This window comes from Gambusia affinis, linkage group LG15, assembly GCF_019740435.1.
Source record: "Gambusia affinis linkage group LG15, SWU_Gaff_1.0, whole genome shotgun sequence".
Lineage (NCBI taxonomy): Eukaryota > Metazoa > Chordata > Actinopteri > Cyprinodontiformes > Poeciliidae > Gambusia > Gambusia affinis.
This window is the reverse complement of record NC_057882.1, coordinates 17,191,281-17,211,251: the sequence shown is the minus strand read 5'-3', so window position 1 is coordinate 17,211,251 and position 19,971 is coordinate 17,191,281. Positions and strand designations below refer to the sequence as shown.

The window sequence follows — 19,971 nt, the reverse complement described above, 5'->3', positions numbered from 1 at the left end:
AACGCAGACTAGTGACAGCAGCTGAGACTACTAGAGGACAGAGCTAATATTCCCTGAGAGCCAGACTCATTATGAGGCCTGGACTTTTTCAGATTTAAACCTCAGTGGAAGTTCCTGTCTGATAGAGCAGTAGAGAGCAGTGCCTCATTGTGAAGCGGAAAGGGAATCATATAGAGAAAAATCTGAAAAGTGCGGTGTGTGTTTGTTTTCAGCCCCCACTACTCCGACGAAAATAATGACTTACTCTAATTCTACGAAGCTGAAGGGCCTCTAATCTTTCTCTCCCTCCACCAATTCTCTAGCAGGTTCAATTCAGAACTTTGACTGACACTGCTATAAAACGTAAATGTGTATAAATAAAAAAAAATAAATAAATTATTTTAATCCTAAATCTACAAGGAGTGGGGCTGCACAGTGGCGCAGTTGGTAGAGCTGTTGCCTTGCAGCAAGAAGGTCCTGGGTTCGATTCCCGGCCAGGGATCTTTCTGCATGGAGTTTGCATGTTCTCCCTGTGCATGCGTGGGTTCTCTCTGGGTTCTCCGGCTTCCTCCCACAGTCCAAAAACATGACTGTCAGGTTAATTGGTTTCTCTAAATTCTCCCTAGGTGTGAGTGTGTGTGTGAGTATGTTGTTTGTCTTGTATGTCTCTGTGTTGCCCTGCGACAGACTGGCGACCTGTCCAGGGTGAACCCCGCCTCTCGCCTGGAACGCACCAGCAACCCTCCTGACCCCATTTAGGGAAGAAGGGTGTTCAGATAATGGATGGATGGATGGATCTACAAGGAGTTTGAACATAAATACTCTTAAAATCTCAACTTGATATCATTTCCTCTTGACAGTTGTGCGCTACGTTTTGTTGGAGTGTCAAGTTGGGTATCAACATCTCAATAAAGTACTTGATGTTTAGGCTGTGAAGTAACAAAATGAACCTTTCTGCACTGCATTTCATAATGACGCGAACAGAATGTCTGCAAGCTGAGATGATGCAGCAGAAATGACCCAGATCAACATTCTTCTTGTTTCATTAAGCCTACTATTAACTCTTCTTCTTCTAACTCGGCCCTAAATCCCTCAGGGGTATATTTTCTCCACATTTAGCTCTTCTAAATTGAATCTGTCAGATTTGTTAATGAAACATACATTTAAAAAAAAACACTGAGGGGATACTTTGGGCTGAGAAGAGGGAAAGCTGAAATTAGATGGAAGTTTTCTTGGAACGTTTTAAACACTTTTCATATCTGATGTTCGAACAGACATACAACGCACTAGCCCAGGAGCAAAAGTTTCGATTTACTTAGTTATTTTATGTATTTATGCATGCGTATTTTGCTAAAATTTTACTTTATATACAACTTATAGGCCCAAATTAAGTGAGATATGTTAACATTTTTGAGATTTTTATTAATGGCTAGGAGACGTGTTCAACCTAGCATGCATCAGTCAGTCAGTTATTTCCATATTTAGAGCCACATGAAAAAGAAAACACATATTACACCCATCTGTAGGTAAAAAAGGAAAACTATAAATCTGATTATGCATAAATATAGACAGTGAGGACAAGAGGACATTGAGTCATCCAATTCATGTTTTATATAATAATTCTGTATTCAGACATAGAAAAGAAAGCATTTAGCTCAAAAAGGTGTGGGAATAACACAAATGTATCTACTCCCATTTCCTATTCAGATATTTAAATTGTGTGGTCGCCACTCTAATTAATGATGCAGTAATAATTTTGTGTCGCATATCATACCTGCTGATGTAAAGGATGACATATTAATGAACTGTAGTTTCCATTAATAAAATAATTTTTCCTTTGCTGATTGGGCACCAAAACCGACTCCAGCCCAGGGACCACAGCCTTGTAAATCCGGCCCTGTCTTCAACATTTTGTTTGTTTGTTTGTTTCTAAAAACTGACTGCAGCTCTCCCTCTCTTTCTCTCTCTCCCTCCCTCTTACACGTCTCCTTTTTAGATAACTTTCCTTCCTTGAGCTGGACATCTTTGATAATGATCTGGCTACGCAGCATGCCTCTCTGGTCCCACGGGGCCCGACTCAGTATGCTCATACATGGCTGTGTTTCGAACAGCTTCCACCACGTCTCCTTACGAAAACAAACCAGTTCTGCCTACAGAGCACCAGGCTCTGAGAGGACCAGCGTCCAAACCACCTGGTGGGTCGAGACAGGAAGCAACTTTAACTGGGTCGTTGTGCTGTGAGGACGGACTCTCAGCCTGGTGTGCTGCGAGACTGAGGCGGTTGCCAAGGAACTGAATGAACTTGCCATGAACTTTTAACACGTCCTCACCAGAGATGGGAAAGTGGTCCTGTAAGCCACGGCTCATGTTGGCCAATTGCTTTGGCGTTAAAGATGAAAAATCGACTAATATAATGGAGAGCCGTCGCAGAACGCCGGCTTGTCACATTGGAGAAAATGGTGGAGTTTTATGTCATTTAACAGCTTTATTCAAAGAGCAATTGGCTGAAACTAACGAGGTCTAGACTCGCTTCATAAGTGGTAAATATCTTCACTAAGCAGAACAGAAGCAGAAGTACAAATTAAGTATGAATAAAGGGTGTTGGTGTGTACGGGAGGTGTTAGCGGTGTTGGTTTTCTTGTTAGCGAAAAGTCAGAGGCTTTGAAGGTAAAGGACATCTCTGCTCTGACTGTGCTTGGTAGCTCATTCCCTATCGGAAAACTAGTCTGGACTATGAATAAGTGTAGCTTTGGAATGGCACTGCCAGACAACGCTGCTAGGATCAACGCAATAACCAAAAAGGAGCTTAAATCTGTTTATGTCAATGATTTTTATCCTGTTTAGTTTATTCCTTGATATTAGAAGTTTGGTGAACCTGTGTTTCTCTTATATCCTTAAAAAACCCTGCTACATAGTCTTAAAGGGGCAGCATTATGCAATTTTTTAGCACAATTTTGTAACTATATACCTTCAATTGTTATAAAAAGGCTGTATGTATCAAATATGACTTAAAAGAAATCCGCCTTGGTAATTTAACCCTTGAATTGGGCCTCTGTGTCTTTAAAATCTCCTGCTGTTTCTGAATCTCTGCCATCAGGAAGTCATCACAACATGGCTCCTCTGTTAACCCTTTAACAGTGTTTTTACCAGCATTTCATTGCGATGTAGCTTGCAAAATGAGCTCAGCAGGTAGGCAGCACCACCAGGTTTGCTAATTGTTGCTGGCTAGTCTAAGGGAGCTCAGTTTGTGTTTTTCAGAGAACATGGCGCCCATGTTATCTCATTTAATGCAGGTGGATTAAAAGTCAACATCTGGGAAGCAGAAGCAGTTTCACTGAACCGCCCATCACGGATAGCAGCGCTGTTCCTTTAAGCAGCGGATTCCTCTAAAAGACTAATTGATCATAAACCGCTGACATGACCAGCTGCTTCAGACACTGTTCGGGTCAAAGTCTTGACTCAAAATCAGTCGCCCTTCACTCATTTACTGACAGTAAGTTGAAAAGTGGCTGATTGAAATATGATGGTCAAATAGTGGATTTTGTGAGATTTCATCCCATACAGCTTTCACCCACAGTGATGATCAGAAACCAACACTTACACTGGGAGTCTGAAAACCCCCCCCCCCCCCCCCCACAACATCCAGGGAGCAGGTGGAAACATTCTAGGTACTGTGGATGATAGGAGGAAAAGTAGCGCATGCTCTTCGGAACAGCAGCTTAATTAACATGCAGTTAAAGTGTTCTGAGTCGGGGGTGGGAGTGGGGATTCTCAGAATGGAGCATCTCTGAGCTTTTATTTTTTTTATTTAGCGGATGATTCACGACAACAAGGGCCCTGCAAAGCTAGCTCTGAGATGGACTCCGTCGTCGTGGGATCCATGCTCTGGTGGTTGAACAAGTGTAGGTCTGACAGAGGAGGGTGGGGATCATTTGTTTTGTCAGCGATCCACTGCTGCTGTCACACAGCTCAGACATGCTTGTTGAACCGACAACACATGTAGAGTTATCTCTACTAAGACGACAAGCACAAATACGGGACGTCAGATGGGAATCAACAAAGATTTCATTGTGCCGCGTCACTGTGAGGAGCAACAAGATCAAGATATTTATGTGTTTAGTTCTTATATTTTTTGTACATGTCCATGCAGCTGTGCATTCTCTACACCAGAGGTTTGCAACCCAAAGAGCCATTTATGCATTCAATCCAGCTGGTAAACTGGTTTATAGCCACAAATATCACATTATCTTTCGAAAAAAGACAACTTATATATATTTTTTTATATAGGAAATTAGTTGTTATTTTTGAAGAACTGAAATGTTACTTCTGTCTTTTGGTTTTAAGTAGAGAGACACAAAACGTTTGAACAAGTAAGGGTACATTTTCTACAATGGGAGGTTGATGTTTGTGGAAAATACTTTCTAATCTTATGACAAGACCAAAAAAAATAATAATAAAAATAAAGTATATTGTTGGTATTTTTAGTGCTTTTCTGATCTGAAAATTCAATAAAAATCCTCCAAGATATAAAATGTAAAAGACTAGTTTAGCAGTATGCTGGTCTGAAGCATTTAGGTGATTTCTTGTTGGAGAAAACCCCCCCCAAAAAAACCACCGGGTGATCGCTCAAACATCAAAAGACACGTCCCAGACTCTACAGGCCTCAGTTGGCAGGTAAAAGGTCAAAGTTCAAAACAGGACATTTTGTTGTTTTTAAAAACAACTGTAAGATGAAAGGTTTTTCTTTTTAAAGTAGCTTAAAACATAAGTAGCATCAGATGAGACCGCAGAACTCTTAGCTGTCTGGTCATGATGCTCTGCGCTGTGAAAACAAGAGAAAGGAAACCTCATATGAACTGTCAGCTGCCATTGTGTTGACGTGAGAGTTTCTGTAGATCAAAGTAATCTAGAGAAAAGATATGAGGCCATCTGGCTGACGGCTGGAGCTCGGTTGAACCCGGGTCATCGAAAAGGGCAAAGCTCTTTACACACCACGTTATGTGTCAGAACTATTTACGGTAACTTGCAGAGGTATTTACAACCATCGAACTTTGTTTATAATTTTTGTGCTACATCCACAATTTACTCATCCAGAGTAACCACATATCACATATTGATAGGTTTGCATTTGTACATTTTGTAGTTCTTTGATGCAGCCGTAAGTTATGAATAATTTATAATGTAGGTGCTTATAATACTACAGCTGTAGACAAATCTAACCCTAACTTCACTTCATCCACCTTGCCTGCTGATTTTGGTCAGAAGGGCCGATGGGACCATATAGCAACCTTTACATATTGTAGACTGTGGCTACAATCCAGTAGCTTGTCATCATCAACGTGTGAATGTGTGCATGAATGGAAATGACTGATTTCATGTAAAGCATCTGACGTGATATGTAAAAGTCTGATGTCATTTCATTTAATTAAAAATAAGGACAAAAGTGTTTCCTTTAATTGTTACGGTTTCTGAAACCTAATTTAGGAGTGTCAGAGTGAACAGGCCAGAAGACTTATATAGCATGAAATTTACATCATACTATCCCCTTTCACAAAATAGTGCGTCATACTAATTGTGTACAATTATGTGCTGCTTTATCGCATAAAATCCAGTGATTATTGTTGGAAAAAAAAAACTGAAGGTGTTCAAGGCACTATATAAACAAATTATAGAAATCACAGTAAACGTATTGAATGAGTTGTTGAGAATCTAAACACATTGATTACTTAAACCCAGGTTTGTTATACTGGAGCCTAATCAGCCGTGTCATGTCCAGCTGGCTCAGCAGAGCTCAGTAATTAGGCTTTGATTCTCCTGGTTCTGCAGAACTAATCGGAACTTCATTGGAATCCTGGCTTTCTGGAAATATCGTCGGGAGCTTGCCACTAGGGGCGCTGGTTGCCCTAAACCCCACGTAGTCCAGTGTTTAATGGAGGCGCGATATGGAAGATTGGACTTCGTGGCACGTGCGGTATTAAAGCTTATTATGAAATTCAGCGCACGTGCTTGGTTAGACGGAAACCGAGTCGAGTTATTGCTGGACGCGAATCCTTGGTGCTTCACAGCAGCGCTTGTCTTCGGGTGATTACGCTGCGCGAAGTGGGCGGATTTTAGGACCCACGGGTGGATTCCTGTTCGAATAATAAAAGTTGTTGGGATCCGTTCGCTTGCCGACGCGCGACGAAAGCAGTCGGACTCAATCAGAAAGTGCTTGTGGGTTACCCCCGCCCTCCCCGCCGGTGCTGTTCCGAACCTCTCCGCTGCAGCGGTGCAGCAACCAGACAAACCGAGAGTAGCGATCCCTCCGCCTGCTTCACTCATACATGTAAACAGACGCAGGGAAAGGGGGCGCGCAGGCTGCCTTGTCCGTTTTTTCCGGAAGAGAGGGCGTGAAGCATGGGACGCAGCTCCTGTCAGGAGCCGATCCTACCACACACCTAGAGCTCCGAAGCCCGTCGGATCATCCGCTGCCCCGCTCGGCTGTGAGGAGAGGCGCGGAGCATCCTAACGGGACATCCCTCCGGATTCCCTCCGGTGGAGAGCTTCCAGGATCCCGTTTGGAGGGGGTGAGTGAAACTTTTTTCTTTTTTTAAATCCTGGTGCATTCGCGTTCTGCACCTTGCACACATTTCTGGGGGGTAATGAATGTATTGCGGTTGGCTCTCACTCACCGCACATACCGGGAAGAGGCGGGATGCTCGGCAGTTTGTACCCACTTTCTGCACGGCGGAGTCCCGCAGGCGGCACCTTGCACGGTGTGGATCTGTGTCATGCACCTGGCATGAAGGGATCCTTCCCCCTCATAGGGTAGCTGAATGTGTGCGTGTGTGCGTGTGGCTGGCAATAAAGGTACTGCTGAAATAATTCCTAGATATAAACCCTGATGTGCACATTTACGGGGCCTCCTGCGTGTAAACTCTGTGGTGTGCGCTTTTTGTAACAAAGTGTTTTGTTTTTTTCTTTGAGAAATAACTGTAAGCCACAGTGGACGATACATTTGCATCAAACTGATGAGGGGAAGCTTCATGTCTATCTCAACTGGGGCTCATCTAACCGGTTCTGCAGGTTTGATATATTCATAAGTTGGAAAGGGCTGGAGGGTAGTGCTCAGCCATTCTGCAAAATGAGAGCAGGGCCAGCCCAAGGTATAAGCAAGATAAGCTGCTGCTTGTGGGACCCAAGTCAACAAGGGGTTTCCCTGAGGGGGAAGGAAAAAAATCCATCCACGGATTAGATTTTCTTTTGCTTCAGAGGTTTAGAAATGGCGAATTGGAATGAATTTGATATTCCTTTCGATTTAAAAATGTGACATATTTAACATTCATAAAGGACTGGTAAACGTAGTTAGAATCATACAGATCAAATTCTGTATGTGGTAATAGTTTGAGAATTTTATTTGCCGTATCTGTCCAAAAATTGTCGAAAATTAACTACAGAAATTATTTTGGTTCGTTTTTACATGCAACCAATTTATGTTCCTGACTAAAGTAAGCTATTATTTACCAGGCACAACAACTGCTCAGCTCAGTTAAGTTATTGTAAATAAAAGAAAATCAATGGGGAACTTAACATTCAACACATTAACATGCTAGTTTCTACAGGAGGATGCTTAATTTTTCTGCGTGCCTGTAATAAGACATATTGAAGCAGAAGGTAATGCTGACGAAGCGATTCACTGGGGGAGTTTGAGTGGGTGGGGTGGGCTGAAGGAGGGGCAGCATTCATGCGAGAACTTCCACTGAGTACATGACTGACATGTAATGCATAACGCTTCTGTTCTGCTCCTCAGACCAGCGGAAGCGGCAGAATGTGACATGATTCCTGCTCTTGCACACAGAAAACCAGCTTGGCAGTGTGACAGCTTCCATCCCCTGAGGCCATGCATCAAATGAGTTCAGCTGAGCTGCTCAGAGGCCGTGTTGCAACACTGCCGATGCGTTTGTGGCTGTCAGGCGTTCAGCCGCTCGACTTCCCTCTTTTGGACTCGTTAAATGATTCGCCTTCAGTTTTTTTTTTTTTGGTTGTTGTTGTTTTTATGGGCCGTGAATGTCACAGACGGCACAGAGAGACATAACGTGGAAAAAAAAAAAATATGGATTTCTTGATTGGATTCCGTGAACTTTAGAGGGCTTTTCCAACTGGAACAATTTGGCAGCAAGTAAAGCGGCTTTCATTTTGTCCGGCTGGCTTTGTGCACATTTGCAGAATGGTGCAATTTTGAGGAAAGAGAAGGCAAACAAAAAAAACAAAAAAGAGACAAGAGGAAGCTATTGCTGAAAGCTGGTTATGGTCTATTCCTTTTTATTATTTCTGCTGTATGTGCTGAAGGCTGTGGCACGGCATCGGCTCTCTTCACGCAACTGAAGCCGTCTTTTAAAGAAGGAAGTGTCGACACCTTCGAGATCTTCCCGCCTCTTAAGCAAATCTCCTTCATAAACAGAAATCAGTAGCGTCTCTTTTGATGTTTGAACAGTTGCATTATGTAAAAAATTCTGCGCAGCACTGTGCGTTGTTTTGCCTTTCATTCCCTAAGGATCTGCTGTTCTTGGCATCTTGCATTCTCACAGCACAATGCTGCCACCACCGTGTCTGACTGTGGAGACGGTGTGTTTAAAGTGATGTCTTATTTAGATTAGCTGCTTTTTCACTTCTTGACAGCTGTGCATGCAGGGCTAGGTATTTCTCACCTGTATTATGTAAAGGTTAGCTCCGCCCACATGAGTCTGGCATGCAAGCGAGAGTTGGACTCTGGCCTAACATGCAGCTCTGTGCTGGTTGGTGTCAACTGTGGCTTTACACTGCATGGCAGCCATTTTCATTTTTATTATCATCACATGTATTTATGCTGTTTTACCAAAGACAAAGGAGAAATTCTACAACTGCTAAAATCTGACACTGCTCCATTATTGTTAACATTTCTGGAATAAGGAAGTTGCTGTCCCGTCTTCTTCTTTGGTTTTTCTGTTGTTTTCTTCAATAGTTCTTGGTGCAGCACCACCACAGGCCAGGCAGGGAATAGGTTTTTTTCGAAAAACAAAAAACAAACAAAAAAAACCCCTTCGATTGACAGTGCAGTTGAAGCAGAGGTAGGAAGACAACCTGTCATGTGCAACTGAAAGCGTGCTTTCCCAGAAGCACATGCCTGCTGTATCCAAAGCAAACATTTCTGTGTTTAAAGTCTCACAATATTCAATCTTGCATCCGTGACACCAAAGCGCAGCTGTACACTCGCTGTCGCCGCGCTTGTTATTGTTGCAACTCCGGCTGCCGTCTCTCCTCTGTGGAATCGGCCCCCAAGTTCCTGGAAGCTCTTTGGGTGTGTTTGTATGAATGAGATCCATGGATAAAGAGTCTGGTGGATGATTTCTGAGCTTTAAGTTAGTAGATTTTAACAATATTAGCCAAATTCAGCTTCCTTTTAAGCACTATAAGAATTAGGAACAGCATTCAAACATTTTCTTTCTAATTTTACTGTGAGCAGTCAGAAAATATTCAGAAATGTGGCAAATACTGTAAAACTAAAAGGTTTTGCTCATTTAAAATGCATTCATTTTTGATTAGCATCCAGTTAGTGATTGCTATCTGTAGAAAGTGTTCTTCTTTAGGCCTGTAGCCAAAGATCATTTTAGTAATCAGTATTCTGTCGGTTATTCTGGCGATTAATTGAGTAATCGGACAAAAAAAAAAAAAGGTCAGAGCCTCCAGAAACTACTTATGCTTATAAGTCATGAAAACAAACATCTAAGTAAACAACACATTTAATACAATTTATTAATTTACCTTGTTAGCTAACTCGCTGCCAGATAGCCCCTACGATTATCCAGTACGTGCAACGTTAGACAAAATATACCTCCTTGTCCACCTGTCACAGATTTAGGAAAACATTTTTTCAATGGAACATAAATAATACTTGTTGGCCACTGTGGACATGCTTGTTGCATTTAATGGTAAATCACAGAAAATTGTTTATAAATGTGGTTTTTGATCATTTTTGGGAAATAAATTGCGTATAGTGCTTTTGGATTTCAAAAGTTTAGCACAACTCTCTGAAATCACGTTCCAACGATTCACCTTGGAGCGTGGAGATCTTTCTCGATTTTTGCTCCGTATATCGCCGTCCTGCTGATCCGAACTCTTACACAGGTTGTTCTGGGATTATTACTGTGAAATGAGGTAAATTCTGATAGACAAGCTAAGACCAGACTGTCTTAGTTTGTTTTGTGCAATCACCCGTAGAGGCAACAGCATGACAGCAATGGACTTAAGAAGGCACACACACCAGATGAAGGAGGCTGGTTCTGTTCTGGGGACGACTGTGGAGCCACTGGAGATTATTCTTTGGGAAAAAGAAAAAAAGAATCAAGAAAATGATGAGCAACCGTGAGAAGCCGTGAGGCTCTACAATGACTAGTTGGAGAAAATTGTGCAATACGAGTTGAAACAATGTTAAATTTAATTAAAATATTTTTTGACTGAAAAGCAGAAATTGCACTCTTGCAGCTCTTTGGATTTGTTCTCCATAAACTCTACCGATGACGCATTGCCTGCAGTTGCTCTTTGCGTAAAATAATTTGTTTTATGAAGGTGTGTGTGAAAACGAGGCAGCTCGAGTTACAAAACGCATACAGCAGCCATCTTCAGCAGTCTGTTGATGTTCCATGCAAACAAGTCGTACTCCACCGCTTTGCTTCCACGGAGGATCACGTGTTGCATCCTTTAATCGCCTCTGCCGTCAACAACGGGAGAGGCGATTAAAGGATGTGCAATTAAAGGATGTGCTTTAATTGCACATCCTTCCTGTTTGACCAGACATTTTGATTTTGCACTCCAATGAAGAAATGCATATAAATAAAGATAATATTTAGGTCTTGGTCTACACATTATGATTAATGTTGCTGATTAGTTTTGCCTAATTAGTCTGGGAGTTTTATCCAGAAAAAACAACAATAATGACTTCCTTTTATGAACTACGATTAAGTAGCCTATTAGCATATACAGTTGATAGAACACTGGAAACTATCGATTAGGTATTATGTCAATGCAAGCATGTGGAAATATTGATGCATTATTTGACGCAGACTGTAATGCAACAGTCTTCGTTTTCCCATATACATGCGCAAACACAAATGCAGACTTTTCTCAAGTCTCCACTTTGGTGGGAGTTTTAATGACTAAGCGGTTTTATTTGCACCATTTTAACCGTGCCTCCTTAACTCCCTCATGGTTTCATTGCAGCAACCTAAATTTAATCTGACGAATTGAAGGTGAGAACAAAAATACGTTAAGCAATACACCTGCTTTACCTGCATTGTAAGCATTTTTGACAACTTCTGCACACAGTTGCAGGAATAGATTTGCTGTTGACATTTGTCTTTATTTATCTCCGTTTCTGTTCTCCAGGTGCATTCCTAAATGTGGGAATTTGCCCTTTAAATAGAGCCTCAGACTGTTTCTTGGTGACTCGGTGTCAGAAAACATGCAATGAGCTCCAACATAGGGCAGCATTCAATTCTAATTTATATCAGATTAGCCACTTCTGTTGGATATTTACCGTGTAATTTAGAAATAAGCCACCAAGTTTAAATGAAAGTTGAACGAATATTAACTATAAGAAAAAAAATCTAACAGAACCCTGATTTTTTTTTTTTTTTTTTTTTTTTTTTTTTTGTGTGCAATTAATATGTCAAAGAGGTAAGGCTGCTCTTACGCTTAAATGCTACCTTTCATATTTCCACATCGTCTTGATGAAAATATAATTTTTGATGTCAGCTAGGCTTTAAGAGCATCACTGTAAGCTTCAGTTTATTGGGATGGCAAGGTGTAGAAGGAGAGAGCGGATCCACACGTGAATACATTTCCAGGTTCTCATCTTTCCACTCCATGTGAGGCGCATTGTAGCCTTGGTTATTCAAAACACAACCAGCAAGGATTTAGGGCCTTCTTAGATCTCTCACTTAAACCTCATCAAGTGCCGTCAAGCAACCACACACACACACACACACATGCAGACCCATGCCCACACTCGCGCACACACGCACTTCTCCCCACTTTTCATTAGCATGTGTATTGGAGGTACCTGCTTGCATGATGCTATTTAATATCATCAGCACATGTTTAATTTCAGGGCAATATCTAAACGGTGCAGCTTGTGAGCAGAAAAGAGGAAAACCAAAAACTGAGAATGGACAGTTTTTGCATGTTTGTTCCCTGAGCCTCTAGTTTAACTTTAATTCAGAATATTAAGAAATTATTTACTTGCATCAAGCTCTTATTTCTGGCTGTACGGTTACATGTAAGTTAGCTTTGTCTTATTTCAAGTGTGCAAAACTAGACCTAAAGTATCTGACAGTTTTTTTTTTTTTTTTCAGTGAAGCTACTCTGACCAGCTTCCCTACCTCCATAGCATGATGCTGCCACCACCATGCCTTACCATGGGACTGATATTATTTACTGTGATGTGCAGTGTTCAAAGGTTTTTGCATCCATGCCATAGAAATTGAAGTTAGACTTTATATGACGTTCTTTCAACAAACGCTTTTCTCGTCCACTGGGCCACATCTACGACCCAGAGGTTTCAGTGATAAGACACTGAAACGGTGGAAGAAGAAACAACAGAATGTGACCCAGTCCACAGGAAATGAGGAGCACTTCTTGAATGTCTGATTCTCCTCCGGGAGCTCCAGATGCTGTTCAGTCGGATATTTGCAGACATCTGCTGTTGTTGGATAACAGCAGAACCAACCAATGTGTGCTGTCCGAACCGTCTCCTCCGACAGAAGCTTCTCCTCTGTTCGCTACCTGTCACAGTTTTTCTCCCCTCTTGGGGGATATTGGACCCCTCAGACTCTGCCTTCTCTCCACTTTTACACAATCGTTCCACACCTAAACAGGATTTCATGTTCTTCCAAAAAGGAGGATGATTTGCATATTTAAGCCTGCACACAAACGTTCGAGGAGAGTGCTTTTAACTTTCTTTGACCTTGGGACACTCTTTACTTTTTTTTTTTTTTTTTTAGATAGAGGAAGCAAAAATGATTATTCACAAATCTGCACAAAGAAAGTTGGATTTTTTATTTTTATTTTTTTTTTTTGCAGAAATAGACCAGCATTGACTCGCAACAACACAATATGTTGTTCTGTTTATCTGAAGATAAACAGAACCTTTTTGCAGCTGCAGTCATCTCTTCTTGGAATTGGTTTATTTATTCAAATTCTGCAGTACTGCACATTGTGGAGGGTTTTTCTTTTTGGTTGCTACATGAACCTGTCAGTTCTACATAATTTTATTGGCTTAAATAAATTGATTTTTCTTTTTTTTCCTCTTAGATTTATGGCTCTTGTTGTCCCATCAGGGTGAGTATTTATAATCCTCCACATCCGGGTTGTTGTTTATAAATTAAAGTAAAATCGTTGATCGCTTAGAGAACTGATTAAAAATTCATTCACACACTTTTTTTCCTTTGGGGTAAGTAGTAGTAATTATGCTGCTCCTTTTTCTTCCTGTACCATCATGTTTAGGTTTGAACTTGCGGTGTCAGCGAAACGTTTTCACGCATTCCTCATCGTTGTCGGTGTAATATTAATAAATAATATTGACCTTTAAATGAAACATTTGTAATTTTTTATTTTTTTTATCTGGAGTGGAATTACTCAGCAAACTCTGTGACAAAATGCTTTTGGTGGTGCCGATGCGTTGCTCAAAGTAGGTGAAGTGACGAAGGAGGACAATCTACAAAATCCTGAATTTGAACTCTGGTTAAAACTTGGAGACTGTTGAGTGTCGCAGTGATTGCAAACACACAACCAAACTGCTTTTGGAATAAAAACTGCTTTCACACCTGACGGTGTTCTGTTGGGGACCGAAATTGCAACATTTGTTCCGTTTTCAGTGTGTTCATTTGCCCTGCTGCACTGTGTCAAATGAGCCAAATTCTTCGAATAACTTGCTCCCCCTCCTCGCCTGTGGTGGCGCTGCACCAAGAACTAATGAAGGACACAACATAAAAACCTCTGAAAGCACAGTGCAAATTTCTTCACTAAATGTAGGCAAAAATGGAGTAGCGTCAGATTTTTTGCAGTTTTAAGATTTTTTCTTTGTCTTTAGCAAAAGATCATGAGTCATTTCTCCGGCTTGCGCACTTGTTTTGGTTGTTTTTGCCCTGCACTATAGTCCGCTTCCTGCTTTTGGTGTAGTATCTGGTTCACTTGGCATTCACATATTAAGTCAAACTGCCATTAATTCAAACCAGAGTTCACTTCAATTGAACCAAAGTTAGGTTTTTAGATAGACCAGAGTTTGCTTTTCTGGCCTGCGTCAGAGTTTTTTCCCCCAAACAAACCAGACGTTTTAGTCAAAAGAACGAGTTTGATTGAAGCAAACTAAGCAGGACTGGTGTGAATGAACCCAGAGCAGACTGAGGGACATTTGATCGAGTTTTAAAGAGATCAGATTGAAAATTCAAAAAACTAGCAAGAAATTCAAACTTATACACCCAATTTGTGTGTGTGTGTGTGTTTTTTTTTTTATTCATTAAAGGTGGTGGCTGTATAACTGTTCCACCCTGAGAAAAAGGGCTTATTAAAAATCCTAAGACTGAAGGACCAGAATAATGAGGGTATGTAAACTTTTGCCCTGTACTGTATACAGTCCAGTAAATAAGGCAGCAGTCTGGCTGTCAGCAGTAAATACTAATGTGTAGAAAATCTCTGCCTCCGTAAACTAGAGCTGTATGTGGCCCCTTATTGCCTGCCATTACTTAATAGATAAATTGTTGCTGGGCAAGAATTCAGCCCTCATTGCTCTGATGACAGATTTTTGTTGTTTTTTTTTTCACAATGGGTTTCGCCAGCTGAGAGGAAGGATCTTAGCGCTCAACACCCTCTGCTCCCTCTTCAGCTTCTCTCTGCATGGCCCGCTGTGCCGTTTCTGCAGCGGCGTCATTGCAGTAGTTCCATATAAATCCCCTTCAGTGTGGATGAGCTTGCTGGTCTTTTTCTATTGAATCGTTGAAGGAGTGGGAAGCTGAATATGACCGGGAACCTGCCGACACTAGTGCTCTCCTTTTCAGACGGAAACCTTTTTCGGAGGAGTGAGGCATTCTTTAGATCCGTTCCAATTCTGGAGCTTGACCAACCTTGGCCTCAGCGTTTCTCTTTGTGGCTTTTACAGAGGCAGGGAGTAAGAGTTTTTTTATTTTTTTTATTTTTTTTTAGTGTGGTGTTTAACATCTCCGTAAAATGAAGAAAAGGCCTTACAGCTCAATCTGCTTACGTTCCCCACATTTCTGGATTAAAAAGCTGGCCTTCATCCTTCAGAGAGAAAATAACCAGAATGACTCTACTGGAAATACTGAGAGGGGGCAGGGGGAGGAACCGTCAGATAATGCTTCTGCATGTTGGTGTTCCCGCTAAAGCCTTTTTGTTTTGTTTGTGGTTTTTTGCCACGATTTTCCCTTTACCACAATTTTACAACGTCCTGCAGTGTGCGGTGTGTTACGTGGTGGTGTGTTGAATATGCCCAATATAAAATCGGGCATGTTCAACATTGTCTTGGCCCGATTATCGCAGCCTGTGGGGTTTCCCTTGACTGGGAGCAAAACGCTGCCTGTTGAACGTGACAAGTAGCCAATCAAAAAGCGCGGTGACGTAAGACCGTCTTTTATCAAACGCCTTTTTCTTTTTGTTACGATTTTATCGCTTAAAATTAGTCCACAAACTATCACTACTGCTTCTACGTCGTCATCCGTGTTTGTTTATTCTAAATTCACGTATGGTATGTTGGGGGTTTTACTGGGTTTTCTTCTGGAATCGGTTCGTGTGTGTTGCGTTGCTCCTGCCGTGTGACTGGACACACGAACCGACTGAACCTGTTGTACTTTTATCGGCTCTGTGGTCACAGAGGTTTGGAAAATTGTCCGACAATCCTTGAATCGTGCCGTGTGAAACAGACGAGCTTCACTCCTCTCATCTCGTCTCGACCTCTGCCCTAACGCTCTCTGACTCTGGTCGCTATGGTAACGTTTACATATACCTTCAAAATAAGATACAGATGCGGCAGAAAAACAAACATTTTACTTTTGTGAAAATTTTATCGCACGATAATAACTAATGGGAGTCCTGAGCTTGTTTCTCTGCAAAGAGATGGTCCCATCTGGGAGTGATGAGAGACAGTAACACCCAAAGTGTTGTTCATGCACTGGGTGCTTGGTCTCTACATGGCGAAGCAGATTGAAGGTTTCATTGCTTCATTAACCAGCCGGTCACCATATCATGCACAGCGGGCTTGGAATGTGGGAATCACCTACCGGCATAAATCCATTCTCCTGTCTCTTCTCTGGGCTTTTTCCCTTCACAAAGAAACCTTTCAAAGACATCTGATCTGTTCCTGACTCATTTTGCTGCTTGTGGGCTCAACGTTGGCGCGCAAGACGTAACTCATTGGAGCGCTTTCTGGAGCTGCTTACTCTGCTTCAGGATAAACTCAAAAAAACATCAACAATTTCTTCTGAATTTAATGAGCATGTGGAAGTTGACTCAAACCTTTCTGCTTCATGCGGCAGCAGTGGAAGCACAAGGTCAGGGGAAAAACAAGCACAGGTTTCTTTAGAGATTGCCATTATTTAGATGAGTCATCAAAGGACCAGTGGGCTAAACATTCCTCTCTCTGATACCAGCAGTCGGCCCACAGCGATGCCTCACTACTCCTTTGTCTGCGACCTTTTCCTCAAACAAAGAGCCCCACCACATATCCAATTAGTTGTTTTTTTCCCCCAAGAGTGTCTTCAGGTTTTTAAAACCGCCAGAGTTGCATTTGGGAACCTGTTTTACAGAGATAAGGATTGAAGCCATTTGCCTTGTTATCTTAAATTCTGCAAGAAAGACTGATAAGTTTGGGATTTACTGAGAAGTTGAGGACGCAGCTCGTTTTTAGTTGTCAAGAAGTGGCAATAATTACTTCTGTAGAACAACTGGAACCAAATCAAATCAGTAGATCAAAAAGCCACATCAATCACGCTGCTAATTAGGTTAATTAAAACATTGTTTATAGTCAGAAGCTGCAAATGGGTGTGCTGCAATGGGAGTCTGTGATATTAAGATCTCACAGTAGTTATTGTTGAATGATAGTCTGCCTTACAACATGGGCTCCAGCTGAAGAAAAGGCTCAAATGGCATTAAAAATTGCCCTCTTGAATAAAATTTTAAATAAAATTTCTCTAGAGCCACAAAACTTTATCAAGCTTTATGAATGCCTGTTATATACAATTTGTTTTTATGGTTAAATTAACTTCAACTTTAATCTACTTACAAGAGGAGGAGGAATTGAAGGTTTTAGGGATGCAGCGATATTAAAAATTCGAACAGATATCGATATACGATATCGGTTGTTGTTAATATTGGCCTGATTTTACTTTTCAGACCAAACCAATTTTTTTTTATTGACTAATTTAATAATTGGATAGCAAATGGTGTATAATATATATATATTTCTAAATGTATAATTTGAATTAGGTGAAGCTTAAACGGGGACTAGAGAAGTTCCGGGTTTTTACAGACAAAAGATATTTTTCATCTTAAAAGCAAAATGTGTATTTTTTTTTGTACAGTCTGGCTTAATAACTAATCTGAATGTGTTGTTCTTTCAGCAAACAGTTAACAGATTACTAAATTAGTTGACGATTATTTCAATAATCGATTAATCCGATTAGTCGTTTCAGCCCTATATAAAACAGACTAAGGAAAGAGGAAATGTCTTTCAGAATAATGTACAGGTTTAGTCACCGCAGCACTTCTGATCATTTCAGAATAAAATATTTATCATTAACATATATCACTATTATTTCTATGCCAGCCTTTCTACACCTTTAAAACTGGTCTACAAATTTTACCTTGTATGCATACCGACTCTGTTATGGTGGTGCTGAGGTTGTTTTTTTGTTTTTTTTTCCTTCCTGGATTAAAAGATAGCGAGAACTGAATCGGTTGGCTGGCTACCCAGTCATGGCTCCCCAGGCACTTTATCAGTCAGTTAGACAGCAGAAACATTCAGCCAGCAGCAGCAGCAGCCGCCGTGCATCAGGACTTTCCTAGTAGCCTGCAGGTTTGTGTAAGTGATGAGAAGGCATAGAGATCAATTGGATGTTCTTCCTCTCTGAAGGATTTGGAGTATTACTCCCAAGGGGAGAGATAAATGGCTTCTCATTTTCCACAGCAGCAGATTAATCCTCTGCAGGTTCACAGCAGAGCATCCAAGGTATTTACATTCGGGTGTCTCGGGCTTCTCGGGGAGAATTTTAATGGTCAAATAAAGATGAAAAATATTATGTTTCCCTGAATAAAAAAAAAAAAAATGCAGGCCAATATTAAAAAATCCCCCCCCCCCCCCCCCACACACACACACACACACCAGCACTAGGTGGTTCTAAAAATAGATGGCCGACTCCACAACCAAGGCATACCACGGGTAAAAATCGAGCGAGAGCAGAGATCCCTCTGTGTCGGAAAGGAAGCGGGTCAGAAGACATTTCTTAGACTAAAGGGAGGTCAGCCATGCCGGACACTGCAGGCTCATTGTCGGCGCTAGCAGAGGAGCAATAATTGGCTCATCCAACTTGCCAGTTTGCACTCGTACATCCTGTGTAATCCCGGGCTTATTATCGCCTGAGGCAGCCAGGCTCAGAGAGGGTGGCCCTGGATTTGGTTGGGATTGTTGTCCCAGACTATTTCCCCTTCAGTCAGATTGGTTACAGCTCATGGACTTGGTGCGCATTGTCTCGCCTGGGGAGCAGCAATGGCTGCTTTTGTCCAACGCATCAGTTGGATTGGATGCGCAAACCTTGTGTTGGACAGGTTCACAGATCCAGCTGTGTTTCATAGTGTTAGCAGCTAATCCTGCTGATTGAATTAAAGTGTTCAGGGGATTAGTATGTGACAGGTTAACTCAATAGAAATTGTCTTGTTTTTATTTTTATTTTTAAGTAGTACTGACTCAGCATCGCTGTCATCAAGACTGAATCACCCCCAAGGCTTCATTAAATGATATGCAATTTCTCTCTTGTCTCCTAGCAGTATAATTTTTTATTTATTTTATGCAATCTCAAAGCACTCTACAACACAAGTGCATTTAATTAAAGGGGCAATATTATGTTTTCCAGTGTCATGATATCATTTTATTCGGAACGAAGTAACTTTTACAAAATGCTGTATATATCAATATGACTTAAAAGAAATTTGACTTTGCAGTTTAATGCCTTGAAATTGGACCTCTGTCTCTTTAAGAAGCTCCTGCTCTTTTTAATGCTCTGCTAACGCAACATTCCTCTATCAAGCTTTGTATGATGGCTGTTAACATAGCAGAAGCATTGAAAGTAATGTCATCATCATCTGGACTTTCCCCCAGTGTTTAAAGTGAAAGTAGTCGTTCTATATGTAATTTTGTTTTATTTTATTGTGGCATTTGACAAATAAAAATATTTTGGTAATTTAACAGACCTAGTGATCAGACCAAACATAGCAAGTAATGTTTGGTCTGAATTTTTTATTTTTTATTTTTAGACACGGTGAAAAAAGTTTTTTCTCCCTGTATGTAAACTTCTGGTTTCGACTGTAAACCACTCTGAGTCCTTCCCACCATGTCTCTCTCTGTTCCACCATCACTGCTCCAAAAAGAGTCCAGAAGAACTTTGCCGTGAGTGATTGCTGTGCTCTTGTATCGTCTGGGCTTCTGTTCTGGTGAGCCGTTCTGGATCCTGACGTGTCATTTTGCTTCTGTTGTTGCCACTAAAAATAAACTGGCTTTGACACTAAATAAACAATCACATTCCACAGATGATAAAAGAGAGAGCAAAAGAGCCTGTTGCTCAGAGTGTGATGGATTATGGGTTCTTTGACTTAAGCTGCTGCACACTGCTGCTCCATATGGATGAGGCTCACCCAGTCAACAGTGATGTAGCATAATTGCAACCAACCAGGAGAAACACTGGGAAAACCTCGTCC

At 41.2% G+C, this 19,971-nt stretch overlaps 1 protein-coding gene across 5 annotated transcripts in view; it reads left to right on the top strand.

Moving 5' to 3' along the window:
• The first annotated feature begins 5,839 nt into the window (after nt 1–5,839).
• camkk1a (calcium/calmodulin-dependent protein kinase kinase 1, alpha a) overlaps nt 5,840–19,971 on the top strand; it is a 58,771-nt gene continuing 44,639 nt past the window's right edge. For 3 of the 5 annotated variants that reach the window (XR_006372999.1, XR_006373000.1, XM_044141428.1), the window contains exon 1: nt 5,840–6,545. The gene's annotated coding sequence lies outside the window, so the exon portion shown is untranslated. The remainder of the gene's footprint in view (nt 6,546–19,971) is intronic. The other 2 variants (XR_006373002.1, XM_044141429.1) reach the window with 1 other exon arrangement.